We start from the raw sequence: 15,647 nt of genomic DNA, 5'->3' as shown, positions 1-15,647 counted from the left end.
TTTTACACAAAAACATGTGCTTTTACATGTCCTTCTACCCTTCTAGAGTGTCACCATATGCACATAGATCTCCTATGATATTGAGGGCATATAGCCATGGGCTAAGTAAATTTATACCATACACAAAGAGGGATAGGAGAGATAGCAATACATATCAATTGTGCAGGCATGTGATTAACAGATCTGTCATTACCACATACAGATCACTGCACACCTATGAACGCACTACCTCGCTACTAATTAATCTTCCTGGGACTTATTTTAGTATAACAAACTCCTCAGCTACTTTAAACAGCTGCCATTTTTCTTCTTTTTATAGTGCTATTGACAGTAATATGCTGAGTTCCACAAATATTTGTTCATTTCAGCCAGTGAGCAGAATACACATTGCACAGAGGACCACATAACGGGCACAGTCAAACTCCTGACCCTGCCAAGAGACAGCCTTTGCAAGCCTCACACATGTTCTGTTCGGTGTTTGAAAGGAAGAACTTAAAATCCTCTTTGCATTTCCCTGCCTGAAGGGCATAGGTATTCTTTGCATAACCTGTGGTATCTCAAATATTTCGTAAGCACAGGACGTAGGACCCACCCAAAAGCAAACTTTACAGAAAGGAGTCTAACTCTCTGCCAAAAAGGGCAAGAGGAGCAGTCTCCCTGGGTAACTGGCTGTACTGCTGAGCAAACATACAAGTCTGCGATAGGAGTCCATTCACTGCAGGGTATCTGCTTGCAAGTGCAGTGGAAGTAACTCTCTTAATCCCTGTGGCTGAAGAAGGACAGATGGGCTGGGTCACAGGGTGACAGAGCTGCTACTGGAACAGATCTTGAAAGATGTCTCTCTCCTGAATCTGGATCCTCCTATGACATCCTAAACTGGTTTTCTTGTCTGATAAATGACTTGTATTGTTTGCCTTGCTAGGAGCAACAACTAATGTGCCAAAGTGCGAGGACATGGTTTATACGATAAGTTTCTGGTGTCAGTCTAATACTTTTTAGCAATCCCTCTGATTCCCCACAGAATTCTGAAGCAATAGGAAGGAAGGAAGGAAGGAAGGAAGGAAGGAAGGAAGGAAGGAAGGAAGGAAGGAAGGAAGGAAGGAAGGAAGGAAGGGAGGGAGGAAGGAAGGCAGGCAAAACAACTGAAGATCTATGACTCTTTCAACAGTACTTTGTAGTGGTGAACAAATCACAACAGCAGATTCTGAATGGTTCTGCAAGATTTCTCTCTCATTCTTTATGATTTTTAGCAGAGGAAGGTAGGACAAAGCAGCAGTGCCATCAAATCTGCATCTACCCCACAAAATACATGGGCACAACAAGCAGGAGCATCTCACCTGAAAACCAGAAGATTTATATTATTGTAGGCTGGTCTGGCAGGTGTCTTAGAAATGAGGACGTGAGAGCTGCAAATACTGTAGATAATGCATTGGGAAGTGATACAAACATCGATCATGAACAAAATAACTAACCGCAAAGAAAGTGCCATCAAGACAGTAAAATCAACAACTAAAAGAAAAAAAATCCCTCCTGCTTTGATCATTTTTGTCCCTCTAATAATCATGATGCTACTCATACTTTGCTCCCTAACATTGTTATTAATGAAAACCACATAAGTTTCAAGCACAAATGTGGTTTTAAAGCAGGTCATGTATTTCCTGAAATTCCTGTGCATAGGGGAACTTCTGCATCTGCCCACCTGTACAAATATACACATGGGTGGTGAACCGGTAACTTTGATGAGGATCTCTAGTTCAGCAAAAGCATCTTTGTTCTTTCAGTTCACAATCCTGTGAATCCATCTTCCCTGCAGAGTCCAGGAGAAGCAAAAAAATTACAGAAGCTAGTTCCAACTCGATCTGCTTAGGTCATCAGAAATTCCCTGGGGAGTGTTGCTTGCCACCTAGATTGCTAAACTTCAAAGTGACTGAGATGCAGCTCTGGCTGTTTTATGACATTTCTGCCTGTCACAAGCCATTTCAAGGTGGCTGATGCCTGAAAACTCAGTGAGTGGCCTACAGTTTGTGAGCTAGAGCACATAAGAGCATATGTCAGGACAGCAGGGACTGTTTGGATGGCGCAGCGGGGGGGGAATCATGCCTTGGTAGCTCGCAATGGACATCTTTCCCAGAGGGAGCTTGCACAGCCCCGCAGCCAGGGAACTTAGATAGGAATTGTGCCAGTGAGAAGATAGGTCTCTCTGATGACTGTATCTGGTATAGAAGAAGGAAACTATTCTCCTGAAGGCTGGCCCTTCTCGGCAGAACACCACAAAAAAAGGAAAAGGGAATGTGAGGGAGAAATTAGGCTGTATTATTTCAAAGGACAGGCAAGGCAACTGGGCAGAGGCTGGGCCACAGGTGAAGGGACTATGAGAAAGAACAAGTCACTGAATATCTTCATCTGAAATACCATTCTGGAAGCTTCAAGAGTCATGCATGCTTCCTGCATCTGGGAAGACTTAATTTAGGAGTGACTTACGTAAAATATTTAAGTATTAATATTATCAAGAAAAGAGAGCAGCAAGGCCCTGTCCATCTGAGCAGCCCCATTGCACAGGCAGTGCCTGACAGAGATTAATTCTCAGCAAGTGCAGACATTTTCTAATAGCAGTGTTCGTGGGGGATGTGTGAGAAGGCTTCTGGATGATGCCTTCCTTGATGGTAAACAATCAGGCAATTCAGTTCACTGATCGACAGGTACAGCAACACACACATCAGATCTAGGTCACTTTGGAGCCAGGGATGTGTGAAAGCACTGGAACCCTGTGGTTGCACTCATGGATCACACTGAACAGATTCTATTCAGCTTCATGATCTGAAATGGAACTCACCTATTCTGAAATATGCATAAAATGCTGTTTTGAAATCCTAGTCTGCTACCTTTCTTCTGTGCCTAGTAAACAAAATGCTTGTGATTTTGTGTGCTGCTCCTGCATGTGGTGTTCTTTCAGACACTTTTGCTAACATAATGACTAGTCTGATACTAGACACTATTATCACAATATCATATGAGTCAGAAGCATGAGACATGCTAGCTGGGCAGGCTGTGTGTGTAGTGCAGCCAGGAGAAAAGCAAAGAATTGAAGTTAAATAGTTTTGCCCTTCAAGTCAGCTTGTCAAACCTGTAATTAAAGCATTTACATCTCTTGAGTAGGGCACTGAGAACAGGTCAATTACCCCGAGCCAAAGAAACAGGCATTTTATAGTGGCCTTGAAATAATAGATTCCTAGTTTGCAAATACTTCTAGCATGCAGGAGAGTGAGGGACTGATAACAACAGCTTGAGCTAAGCTTAGTGTGGGCAGGTGTTATGCAAGCTTCCCTCACACAGCTGTGTTAAAGCAAGTCATTCGTGACCTGGCATAGCCCTGTTATTCTGCTCGTGTTCTTCAAACAGCTAGATAATACACTTACATTTTGATCTGCACATCTGTGAGGATCCACGCAGCTCTGCCACTGCATCCTTGTTCTGATGCTTAACCCTTCTGCTACTTCAGCCGATGGATTTTAATGTAGTTGATAACATCCTCTTCTTGATCTCCAGTGACCCCTGTGTTACCTATCCTTGGGTCCACTACAAGACCTCTGTAGTTTGCACTTAAGAGTTGTCTGACTGCAGTCCTTCCTCAAATGGACAAGAAGTGAGATGCATGACACCGTGGTTTGTGAACTTTGTAAATTGTAATGAGGATGTGAGCAGCACTACAAACACCCATGGACCCTAAAGATGAATTTGAATTTAGGCCTCAAGATCTGAAAGGCCAAATCTGTTGGCTTTTCTCTACAATCCTGCTAACCGGAGAGCTGCTGTAATCAGCTGACAGACTCAGTGCCACAGCTATTTTCTGTTCAGATCCCCAGTTGGAAACATTTTCTAGCCCTTGTCACCTCTCCAGGCTTGATGTTGTTTATGAGATAACGGATGGGGAGACCTGATTTTCTTCCCAGGAGCAAATACAAGTGAAGATTTTTGTCCTATTAGCAGACTGTACTGGAGTGGATGGGAAGTTTCTCACCCAATAAGCAGAAGCGAGTAGGCACAGTGCGAGAGTGTGACTGCTGCTCCCTCAGAGCCGTGCCTGTACTGGGGCCCTGCTGCAAGCTTCCCAGGCTTCCCACCAAAGCGCTGAAAAGGGCTGGGTGCCATTCACAACTGTCAGTTCTTCTCAGCCATGCCATCACTGGCTATCAATTTGATAACGCATATACCAGTTCAGCTGACTAATGTCACCCAGACTCCTTGTCTCTGAGCTCTGCCACGGGTACATCACAGCGCTGCAGACCTCCTGTCAGCTACAGCTCACTGTGCTGCTCCACTGCACTGCCTTCACAACAGCAGGGTCAGCTTTCTAACCTCGTGTGCATTTAAAACAAAATAATATTATCTTTGTCTTCTTGTGTGTTTGCTGTGAATTGATTTAAGAAAGCGAAGGACTACTTGAGCTACCTTGCAGTCAGGGACAGGGAAAGTGGAGGATATGACAGTTTCACCAGGAGAGCTCTGATAATGTACCTCCTGCCTCCCTCAGCCTGCCCTGGTCTCTTAGAGGCTTTCCAGTTTAAGCCCTTCCCACACAGAGCTCTTGGTCTGGGTCAAGGAATACAATGTCTGGGCCTCATTATTTATTTTCCTGCACATGAATCTTCAAGTTATAATATAAAATACATAAGGGAGGAAAAAGATATAGGTAGATAGGTCATGATGAATACACACTTAGACCTAGGGGGAAAAATGCTCATATCAGAATAATTGCTGTTACAGTTGATCCTATCACATTCTTCTATCTACCAAGAACACTTTTAAGATATTCAGCTTACAAGATTTGTATTGAAGATTCTAGTGGTACTAAACTTTTCGTACATGTCTTTGGACTAACCACACTCAGTTGCCTCTTCTGAGGCACTGGATGGCATTTTTTGACATCCCACCTGGGATAATACCCTTCCAACTATCACACCACAGGACTAAAAGCCCTAGCTGTTATACTTGATCTGTCAGTCCACAATGAAGGTCCTGGGTACCATGAAGTGTCTAAATTGGCATTAGATAAATATGTTTAGGCAGCTGAGCCCATCTATACTAGCTTTCATTTCCTACAGAAAGGAAGTACATACGCATATTTTTAATTTGGGTATATAAAGTGCCAGACACACTGTGGCTTTGATCTTGGCTGGCATTACTGTAATACAATTAATTCTCACCCCCAACAGTTGTTTCTAACTCCAAACACATGCTCCATGTCCCTCAGCTACCATTACTGAACACCACAGCCTCTCTCCTGACAGTTCTTTATACCACATTAAAGAATCCTCGGGGTTTCAGCTGCTATCAGTCTTGCTCACCAATGCTTTCTTCTCAATGAAGAGACTCTTAAGGCTACATCTGTAATAACCCATTTTCAGACACTGATCATGGGTCATTCTCACTGCCTTCAGCAGGAACTGCTGAATACTCCACAGTTTTAAAAACCACTTTGTAAGTGCCCTCATAAAGGTTTAAGAGCACTCTTCAGCCATCTACTTAAAAAAAAGGTATGGCCTTGCTGTATAAATACTCAGCTTGGGGGTTTGGGGCATTTCTTCCTAAAATTTTCTGTAGAGACCCTGGTAGTGAATGCCTTCTATGCCTCCCTAACCATGGGAAATAAAGCACATTCAATCTGTCAAAAGGTATGGCAACAGCAGTTTTCTCACAGACTGTTTCCTCTAATGCCCTTTCTTGAGAAGTGGAATCACGGTGTCAGTGGATAAATCTTGACAGCTTCAAGAAGTACTTCCCAACAGGGCAGATGGAGATTAATTTGTTTGCACAAAGGTGTCTTCCCCAGCTATATAAACAATGGATTCCCTCTAAAGCCTTACCTTCAAAGATATTTCTCTGTAACATATTAGTACTATAAGAGGATTCCTATATCAACATAAGTGTCTCTTCCAGAAGGCAAAACAGAGGTGTTATCTCACCAGACAGTCTTTGTTAGGGAAATAGCTTTTATAGTAGATAAACTTAATGCCCCATCAACATTAATGTCAGCCTCTATATGCTGTAGCTGGTCACACATCACTGCTCTAGCAGTTCTCAGTGTATTGTTGTTTGCGCTCCAAGTTACAAGAGTCAGGGAAGGGAGAAGCTGGAAAAAAACATACGTTGAACAACACGAGGCAGATCCTCAGATGGAAGAGAGCAAGAGCACGTGTAGATCACCAAAAACTTTCTCAGTCACAGAAGATCACATAGGAAGAGTTTTTTCCTAGAAATGAACTACAGCAGCCTGGGAACTTATCTAATTTATGCAGCTTTTGATGCCTGCAAGGGAGTAAGAAGAAAACTTGAGCCTGCAGGCAGAAATTAGCACAGGTTTGGAGTTTGCTCTCCACACTGCCCTCCCTTCTTCCACACAAAAGTTGCAGCAGCGGCACACAGATTTGGTAGGTGCTCATTGCAGTGACCCTTTCAGGGTCAGTTAAGTATCTCAGAGCTGTCACTTTTCACCAGCACTCACTCAAGAAGCTGGCTGCTGGAGTCAGACACATGCCTGAATTTGGCTCACCTTCCCCAAACTGAAGAGTTACTCTGCTCCACTTTCCAGAAATGCTTTTCCCACTTCACCAAACAAAATCAAGGCCTTCAGGCTATGTTGGAACAAATTACTGCAAAATTATAGATTGTAACATTGGCCACAGCTTTGTCTTGAGGCTTCCTGAATACCAGCAGCTTCTTCTTCTTTTGCTCTCCATTCAAACAAAGGAAACAAATTGTTTTCTCCATACTGTACTTTGACATAAAATGCAGGCTTGAGCTAAACTGCTACATCTCATGTGGTTAGATGGGATTTACCTACCCTCAGCAGTAACTATCAGCAGAGAAGGAAGGGGAAGAAGGTTTTCAAATGGATACTTGCTTTTTGTTTTATGATCAAAGTTTCCTTTCAGCCAGAAATAAACTGGGAAGTTGTGAGATCCACAGAACAATGAACCTAAAATGCTGCTTTTTGGTAAAAGCTGGGTTGTTAAATTATATTACTAATAAAAACCAAACCTGTCGATAAACAGAGTGAACCATCCATACATTCAGGCAAACAAGAAAATTGTTTCTATTAAAGTGACTGAGATGCTTATGGTGAATTCCCAGAGAAGGAAAATAGTTCAGAACCACCCAGATCAAACCTGTAAATGGCTTAATATGATACAATTCAAGGTCAAAATTCTGGTTTAGAGGGCAGAGAATGGTGTGAGAGACTCTGGCACTGAGAGGGAGGTGACCTTGAGAACATCGTTTAGTCTTCCTGTGCTTTTTTTTTTTTTAAACTAAACAAAAGAGCCCTGAACAACATTTCTCATCTCTCCAAATATTAACCTGCATATATATCTTAAAGAATCAATGTTGTATATGAAGCATTTCTAAGCATAACTTAAACCCCAAAGTTTTTAATTTCACTTTGGTGAGAAAGCTAATTTTTTCCTCTCTAAGTATTTCCTCTTTTCTCTTCTTGGAAATGGAAAGAAAGACAAAACAATCAAGGATAAAACCCTACTGCTTCCTTGCTTTTTCACTCACAATAAAAAAAGAAAGCAACATGTGAACAGAGTCAGGAGGGAAGTCTACTCTCAGTTTTGGTTTTATTCTGATAGGAAAAAGTCAAATGTTGGCATCAGAGTTTTGTTGACTTTGATGGAACATGGGACAAAAGTGGAAGTAGAATCACTCTAAATGATCTTTCTTTTGTTACTTCAACTACACAGAAAGTCACACAATGAAAATGACACTGAAATGGCAGCTTTACTTTGTCTCACCTACAGGGCTGGGTATCATTGCCCTAGTATCCTGCTACCACAGCTACCTTACAGGGTCACTATGAAACCTCACAAATACTTTCTCGTTCTTTTCTGATATATGCTGTTTTTCTTTTTAGGATATAAAAGTTCATCTGGGTCTAATCCCACATTTCCTTAAAGTACAGTTATGGAAGCAAAATGCTTGTAATGACAGCAGGTCACATTCATGCCAGATACAACTGCATTTTAGCCAGTGGAATTATGCACTGGGCAAACAGTACTATCTGGACCGCTCAGTCCCGTAAGTGATTTCAGATCCTGAATATCTCATGCTTTCTTTGGTGGGTGACAGTTACACAATACTGAAGTCATGTGCGAGCACAGAGAAGCCTCTGGCACATCAAGACCTCACACAGGGCAACATTTTCAATTGCTGACACTTGCATGTTTTGCTACTGACCTCAGATGAAACAGATCGGGGCCCAATTCCTTACCCAGACAAAATCCCCAGCAACTTCAGCAGGATTTCTGCCTAAGGACTGCAGGAGTGATTCAGCCCAATGTGAGAACTAATGTCCCAGAAGCTTTTTCTAGGCACCATGCTAATTATAGGCGCAAGCTTGACATCTGTAGCAGAAACCCATGCAGCATTTTGCAACCTGAGCTTCTCTGTGAAGAAGAGAACAACCACACAACAAAAATAAAGCTGTCTTATCATTTACAAAGGCCTTTCGGTAAGTGTCCTCAAACTGTAGTATTTATATTAAGAGCAGTGTATGAGCTACTTCAAAAGATAGCAAGGTAGAAAAATGCCACTAGGACTTTCTACAGAGCATGCATTGGGCAGAGCACACAGCTGGGAGTTGTCACTCCTGTCCAAGCAAACTGTGTTTTGGAAACTCTCTAGCTGAGCATATGGAATTTTTTCCCCCTAGAAGAAACTGGTGGTGCAGTGAACACCAAAAAGCACTTCTTTTGTCCCTCTGTTTCCAGGTGAAAGAGAATAAATCTACCACAGCTACTAAACTCCTTGTGAAACACCTATCAGGTGCCCTTGTGAAATGCCTACAATTGTTGGCACTGCAGCTAATCTTTTTTAGTTACCAAATTATTATTTTCCACATCAGTGGGCAATGATAAAAGTAGATGGCATTGTGCTTTCTTCCTCTTTAGATAAGGTTTTGACAGATAATAAATCATTTTACAACACTGGCTTTTGTTTCCTTGTATTTAAACATGGAAAGCAAAATGCAACCAGGTTGTATGATAACATTCTCAAATCACCAACTGGTATTGGAGGAACTAAACTCATAAAGGTTTCATTTTCCAGTCTGTGCCTCTTACAGCTTTTGCTTAGATGATCTCAAATCCCATGCGAGCATCCTGTGGGTTTTTTTAATTGCTTTTTGACAATAGGCAAAAATGCTCTAAAATATCAAGCCATACATGCCTGTCAAGGGGTAGTTGCCCATGTCCTTCTATATGTATGTGAAGTACATCGGGACAAATTCTGCAGACGAAACTAGAATAAATCAGGGTGAACTGACTCGCTGTCAACAGACAAGTTTTGGTGTGTTTCAAGTGTGTTCTGTTAAACAGGAGACAAAAATTAACTCAGTACACCATCTTTTTGCTCGTAGAGTAAGAAGACATGAGTTTTAAGGCAGTGATGGTCAAGACTGAATTTAAAATACACATCTTGTAAATATGCCCTTTCTCATTTTACCCTCTGCATTTGCCATGTTAATTCCCTAGCTGTGCACTTCCTCATTAAATTTCATCATAGAAAATGGACAAAGAATTTTTTAAGGCCACCCTGAAATTTTAGCCTGTAACCAAGTCTTTGAAAATCCTGTTATGTACTTTCTACCTTAGACATTATCCCACAGCACAATGCTATTTTTTCAGGCTGAAAGTTATAAGCTCCTTCCTTGTCAGTACACTAAGCACGTGATTTGGAGGCCACAGAGCAAGTTGACATATGAAATTACTAAATGTAAAAATTGAACAAGTTGGTGTTCTTTTATCCTGGTATCCTGATTAGATCTGTATACAAAACTCTCTCTAGCCAACAGCTTCAAACCACCAACTTACCCAAAGGGTTGCACAGGATTTAGTGACAGCTTTCATTAAAGTCAACAGTATTTGGTACATAGCCTCACTGAAATCAATGGAGTCTCCTTGTGGCGTGTAAGTTGGCTTTGCAAAAGAAAGTCGAGTCAACAGGAACTGGATAGATAAATCCTAAAAAACCTGGACTTTTAGAGAAAGGTGGTGATGCTTTTATCCCTGTTAAGTAATAGAGTCAAACTACTATTGGAGCTCTTGGGACTAAAACCCTCTTTGGGTTGAAATTACTGAGGCTTCTATTTCTAGAGTTCTCAAATTCTTCTGTTCTCCTGTTTGAACTACCATCTGTCCTTATTTCTGGCCCGATGTTCACAAGCACAAAGCATTTCCATGAAAGACAGATTTTCCAAAGGTTCCAATGGTCTAAGAGGTCCCAATTTCTTCTAAAAATTTTACTTTTGCAGCTGAAAACTTCCTCCCTGTCTCAAAATTACTTTCACCTAGGGAAGACTCTCATAAGCCTGTGATTAAATGCACTCTACGGCCTAGTTATGACTGGTGCTGTTCACAAGTAACTGGTTGTAGGAGTGAGACAAAATCTGTGGTCCACTAAAAAGTTAGGTTGCAGTTGATTCCTTAGAGGCAGCAAACTCAGATGTTACAAACATTTCCAAAGGTCACTAAGGCTCTACAATAACTGCTCTGAAAGTGAAGATTCAAGACTACTTCTCTTTAAACAGCTTAGTTTTTTACATATTTTAGAACCTGCCTGTATTTCTGTACTTTTTGTCTTCAACTGGGCATTTTCTATTCCCACTTTAACTGAGGCATAAATCTGCACGTACAGTCAACCCCCTTCCCATACCTTTCATTATTTAACGTACCATCTGAAGTATTGTTACATGCTTTTGATAAGCAACAGATTGATTTATACTGTTTTTTCTGCTGTGTTACATGAAAACTTGATTATCTACAGCCATTAGTCCTATTACAACCGAGCCCTGGAGTATGATTAGACTAAATTTTTGTAAGGTAAGCTACTTGCAAATCAGCTCTTGAATTTACAGTACTACCTTGGATATGACTTAACTAGAGGAATGAGCTGTCCTGAATCACAGAATGCCTTTGTTATCAGATCCCAGGCCAAGTAGTGGGCTCTGTTACTCTTAGGGACTTTGTTGACATTAATGTGGTCATACTCACACTGCAGATGGCAGCACCAAATAGAACTGAAATAGAAGGAAACAGAGGGAGAGTAAAATCTGAGCAGTCAGAAACATCAAATTACTTCTCCCTGCCCATTCACAGCTTTTTTCTGACCCCAGTGCAGTCAATGGGAGTTTTGCCAATTAATTTCAATAGGAGGAGAATCTGGGTTGAATTGAGGTTTCCTGCTTCTGCCCACAGCAATACAGATGCATTCCAGACCACTATCGGGAAAAAAAAAAAAAAAAAAAGGGCAAATTCCCAGTTACTGTGGTAACAGAAGGGACAGTTCTCTTTGCTATCATGTAATTTTGAAATTCAGTAGCTATTTTGTGCCATGACATGTGTTTCTCTCCTCTGTCAAATTAATGTTTTCTTCCTGTGTGGAAGGCCCATCAAGGAAAGAGCACAGAAGAAAACCATCAACACAAACAGCCCCCAGAAGCCTTTTTACATTTCTCACCTCACATCTGCCATAATGGCAAAATCATGTTTGCAAACAACAAGGAAAAACCGCCTTAAACATGTACTTCCCAAAACACAGAGAATGAATTCAGCCTGCTCTGTGACTGCCCCTCAATGCATGTGAGAGACGACTGGTAATAAACTGCCTCAGAAGAATGCCAAGACCTCTGCTATGGAGAGCGTCAGCTAAAGGCTGCACAGATTGTACGACTCTGGCTGCATTTATCTTCCTTTCTTACCCTTTCCTCCACTAAGGTCCTTGCTGTTGTGGTCCTTGGATTAGTTGACCATTTTTTTAAGGGCTGTAAATACCCACTGAGACGTAGGGCAAGGCTTGACAGCTTCAGGAAAGCAGTGGCATATTCAAAACAAGACTGATGATGCCCTAAGGACTAGCACAGGCAGTCAAACCAAATAGGGATGCAAGTGAATTTCTCTTCCCTTCCACCTTATGTTCTTGTTTTACAGGAGGTGGTTCCCATGCTGACAGGCAGGTAGCCCTCTACAGAGTAAGAAGACAGCAAAACCTGCTTCTGCAGCCAAGGACAGAGAAGAGACTGAAAACATATGTTCTCTGTGTTTGGGATGATTCAGTTTAGGTAGACTACCTGGGTCAGTGCCCAGATGGTGTAAACTGCTGAATCTCAGAGTTTACCTTAGCTGAGACTCTAGTTTAATAAGTATATTTTCATTAAACTTCTGAACTCTTCTGATATTTACAAAAAAACCCTAAACCTCCAAACAACCTCTAAGGGGAAACCGAGAAGGCAAAAACTGATGTGACTTCTTTAAAGTAATGGTGGGAGTTACTGTCACAGTTCAGGCAGGAGCCCACATCTTTTGAGCATCAGTACAATATAACTGATGCAAAGGCAACCCCTGAAGTTTGTTGAGCTAAACCAACAGCTTAAGGAGGTCTGAACTGCCCCGTGCGCTTCAGTGAATTGTTATCTGAAGGGCTCAGGGCTGATACCTTAAGAGTCAACATTATTAATTAATTAATCACTGAAAAAAGTGTGCTGGAAAGGGGCAGTAACACTATTCTGTGGAGTTCAGGACATTGTACTAGAGACAGAAGGCAGTGAGCTTTGAAGAGCACTTGACAGAAAAGTACACTGAAGCCGCATCTGAGGTAGCTGAGGTCTTTCAGCAAGACTAAACACAAAACAAGGAAGATATTGGAGCATCAGTAATGCAAGCTCAGCACTGCTAGTAGGTGGGATTCAAATGTTTCAGGGCACTCAAACCAAAGGGATTCCTGAGAACATTTACAACTGTGCCACCTGTCCCTTATACCTGGAGCTTATTTTGTAGATGGTTTGTGGAAGAGAATTAATACCATCCTTCTCCCTCAGTTTAACCCTACTGGTGATTGACTGTTGGCATGAATAGCAAAACATTCAACACAATAGATAACAAACCAAAAAAACCCCCAAACACCCAAGCAAAACACCTTGTCATGTACTCATGGTACCTTTTCTGTGGTATTATCTTCAGCTGAAGCCATTAAGGAAAGGGTCTCTACTTCTCAGTTTGGTTTTGTTACACAGTATTCATACAACCCATTTTCTAGCAGATCTATCAAGCCCCAAGAGGAGTACATGTGCAATGTGACTCAGCTTCAGGAGAGCAGATCGACCTTGTCAGAGCCGGTTAATAAACTAGTCTCCAGCACCTGAGTGGGTTGAGATGGTTCTGCAGAAGGTATGTTCATAGGCAGTAGGATAAGAAAGATGTGGAATCACATACATAGGTACAGTAAGTATACCAGGAGTTTCTTCCCATGTGACATAGGTGACAGATAAGCATGTCAGCCAGTGAAGTATGACATCTTAGTAGTGGACATCTGCAAGCTATTTTGCTTTCAAAATACATTCTCACGTGTCATGGGAATAAAGATTGACATTCAGAAACATCAAAAAATACAACTGAGCTTAAACAATACAGTACCTGCAATTGTACAAAAGTAAATACAACAGCCTATTGGAAAAGAAAAATGAAGGCGATTTATGAACTACAAAAGGCCAGAGTGTAAGCTTCACAACTCTGCTGGGTGGGGGCCTACATCCAGGTATTTTTATTGGCTTCGAGGTGGGCGGAAGGAGTGTTGCTCTCTGCCGTCTGTACCCAGAGGCTATTTGCTTCCTCACCAGAGGATGGCAGCACAGAGACCCTTTACTTGCAGAGTCAAAAAGCCAGTGGCGGGAAGACCAAGGTACAGCACTGGATAGTACACCACAACTAGAAGAGGATTAATTTGGCATTCATAGATGCAGGCAGCAGGTGCTAAGAAGAATACTACTATCAACAGCCTGCTCTAGGTGGGGCACATAAGCCAGAAGAATAGGCAAATAAGCTTCATGGAGTGACCCGTTTGCTTGATCTCTGCTGTTCTCTTGTGCAGAGCCTTTTGCTAGTGTGACCACTGCCCCTGGTAGACGGCCAAAACCAGTCCAGAGCCTTTCTTCACATCCTGAGAAATTCCTCTCAACAGAGGTGTAATGCTACTGTTTAGAACTAGGCACTGCAGACATTTGTTCCCAAGCCTGGTCTGTCATGTAAGAAAAACTGATAATGAGACCCAAAGCCACAATGTCACAGAGAATGCTCTGCTGTGTACTAGGAACTAGTCAGCAGCCACTGCCCTTAGACCCGACACTTGGAACCAGTGGCATTGAGGACACTTAGTAATTAGTCATTTGTAATTTGGAAAAGAAATAGGTAGCAAATTATTTTGTTAAGAGTATGTAATTCTGTCATTAACAGACAACTGTGAGAAACTCTAGACTTGTCAGATATAAGAGGACTAACTTTATAAACCATGTCTTACAAAACTCATTAAACTAAACAGGAAGAACTGAAAGCAAGCTGAAGATAGATAATCTTTCAGTTCTTAACAAGCTCCTTTTATAGGTGGTGATGTTAATTCAACTGTGGATTGACACCACCCCACAGCACATGCAATGAATCTACAGCTGACATATTCCACAACTCTTTTACCAAAGCAGCATTATTTTTGTGTTAATTAAAAAGGAAAAACTTCAGATCTGCTAGTAACCAAGGCAAGTTCTCATCACACTACCTTACCACTATGGCTACACTTTTCTTTAGCAGGCATGTCTCTAAGAGAAAATGTGATAAACATGACCCAATTCTCACTGAAGTCAAGGGAAAATCTCCTGGTGACTTCAGTGGAGTTGTCTGAAACCCAGTGCTTGGCCTCCCCACTCAGATGTCATGTAAGTATAGCAACCAGAATCTACTGTGGTAGTGTTTTGGTTTGTTTTTGGTTTTGTTTGTTTTGTGGTTTGTTTGTTTGTTTGTTTTTTAAATAGGGAATTCTGTCTACAAATAAATTAATTTGGATCACCAGACATCACCTTCCACATATTATATGCCACAGAGCATCAGATTTTGGCCATGAATAAATTAATTTCTGAGTGATTACTGAGGTTGAATTTATGCCCTATGAAGACACCAGCATAAAAATCAAAATAACCTGATTTGGGGAAAGTCTGAGCAAGTCACCCCAGTGACTCCTTCAAGTTTGGATACCTAAGTATCATTGGTACAGCCTGATATTAATGACCCCACATTTTTTTTCTAAAAGAACTTAAATGTTCTGGCAGCAACAGGGAGTAGCGCTTACTCCCCAAAAGATCATGAGAAGACTTGCTTTACTCTGTAGGCACAACTTTCCCATGTCCAATCTTCCTATTACTAGAATAAATATTTCTGACTGGATCACCCCATGGATTTTGCTTGTTTGGTAGGAAAGGTGAACTCTAGGGAAATATTTCATGTCTTCTCTTCCAGAATCAAACTAGGAAAATGCACATTTTTGTAATGAACACTAAGAGTAGCGCCAGTGTCCATTAACTGTGTAACTGTCTAAAGGTTCCAACTCTGACATTTCCCAAGTGCGTGACCTGCAATGATAACTACTAGGTGTTTCCGAAGTGTTACGCAGCCTGTATTGGTAAAAGAGATGGTAGAAGGAGAAGATTCAATGAAGGTAGTGAAATGTAGGAAATCGCTGCTTTCTTCAAGTCCCTTCTTCTTCAGGATTTCTAATAAGAAGAGATAGTTGGTGAATTCTCACTCTGCACAAACATCTTCTCAATTCCAGAA

The 15,647-nt window shown here is 41.5% G+C and overlaps 1 protein-coding gene across 14 annotated transcripts in view; it reads right to left on the bottom strand.

The window, feature by feature from the left end:
- CACNA1C (calcium voltage-gated channel subunit alpha1 C) overlaps positions 1–15,647 on the bottom strand; it is a 498,932-nt gene that overhangs the window by 133,964 nt on the left and 349,321 nt on the right. The gene's annotated exons all lie outside the window — the stretch shown is intronic.

Source organism: Strix uralensis, chromosome 5, assembly GCF_047716275.1.
Source record: "Strix uralensis isolate ZFMK-TIS-50842 chromosome 5, bStrUra1, whole genome shotgun sequence".
NCBI lineage: Eukaryota > Metazoa > Chordata > Aves > Strigiformes > Strigidae > Strix > Strix uralensis.
The sequence above is the reverse complement of the archived record's forward strand: the minus strand, read 5'-3'. Positions and strand labels throughout refer to the sequence as shown.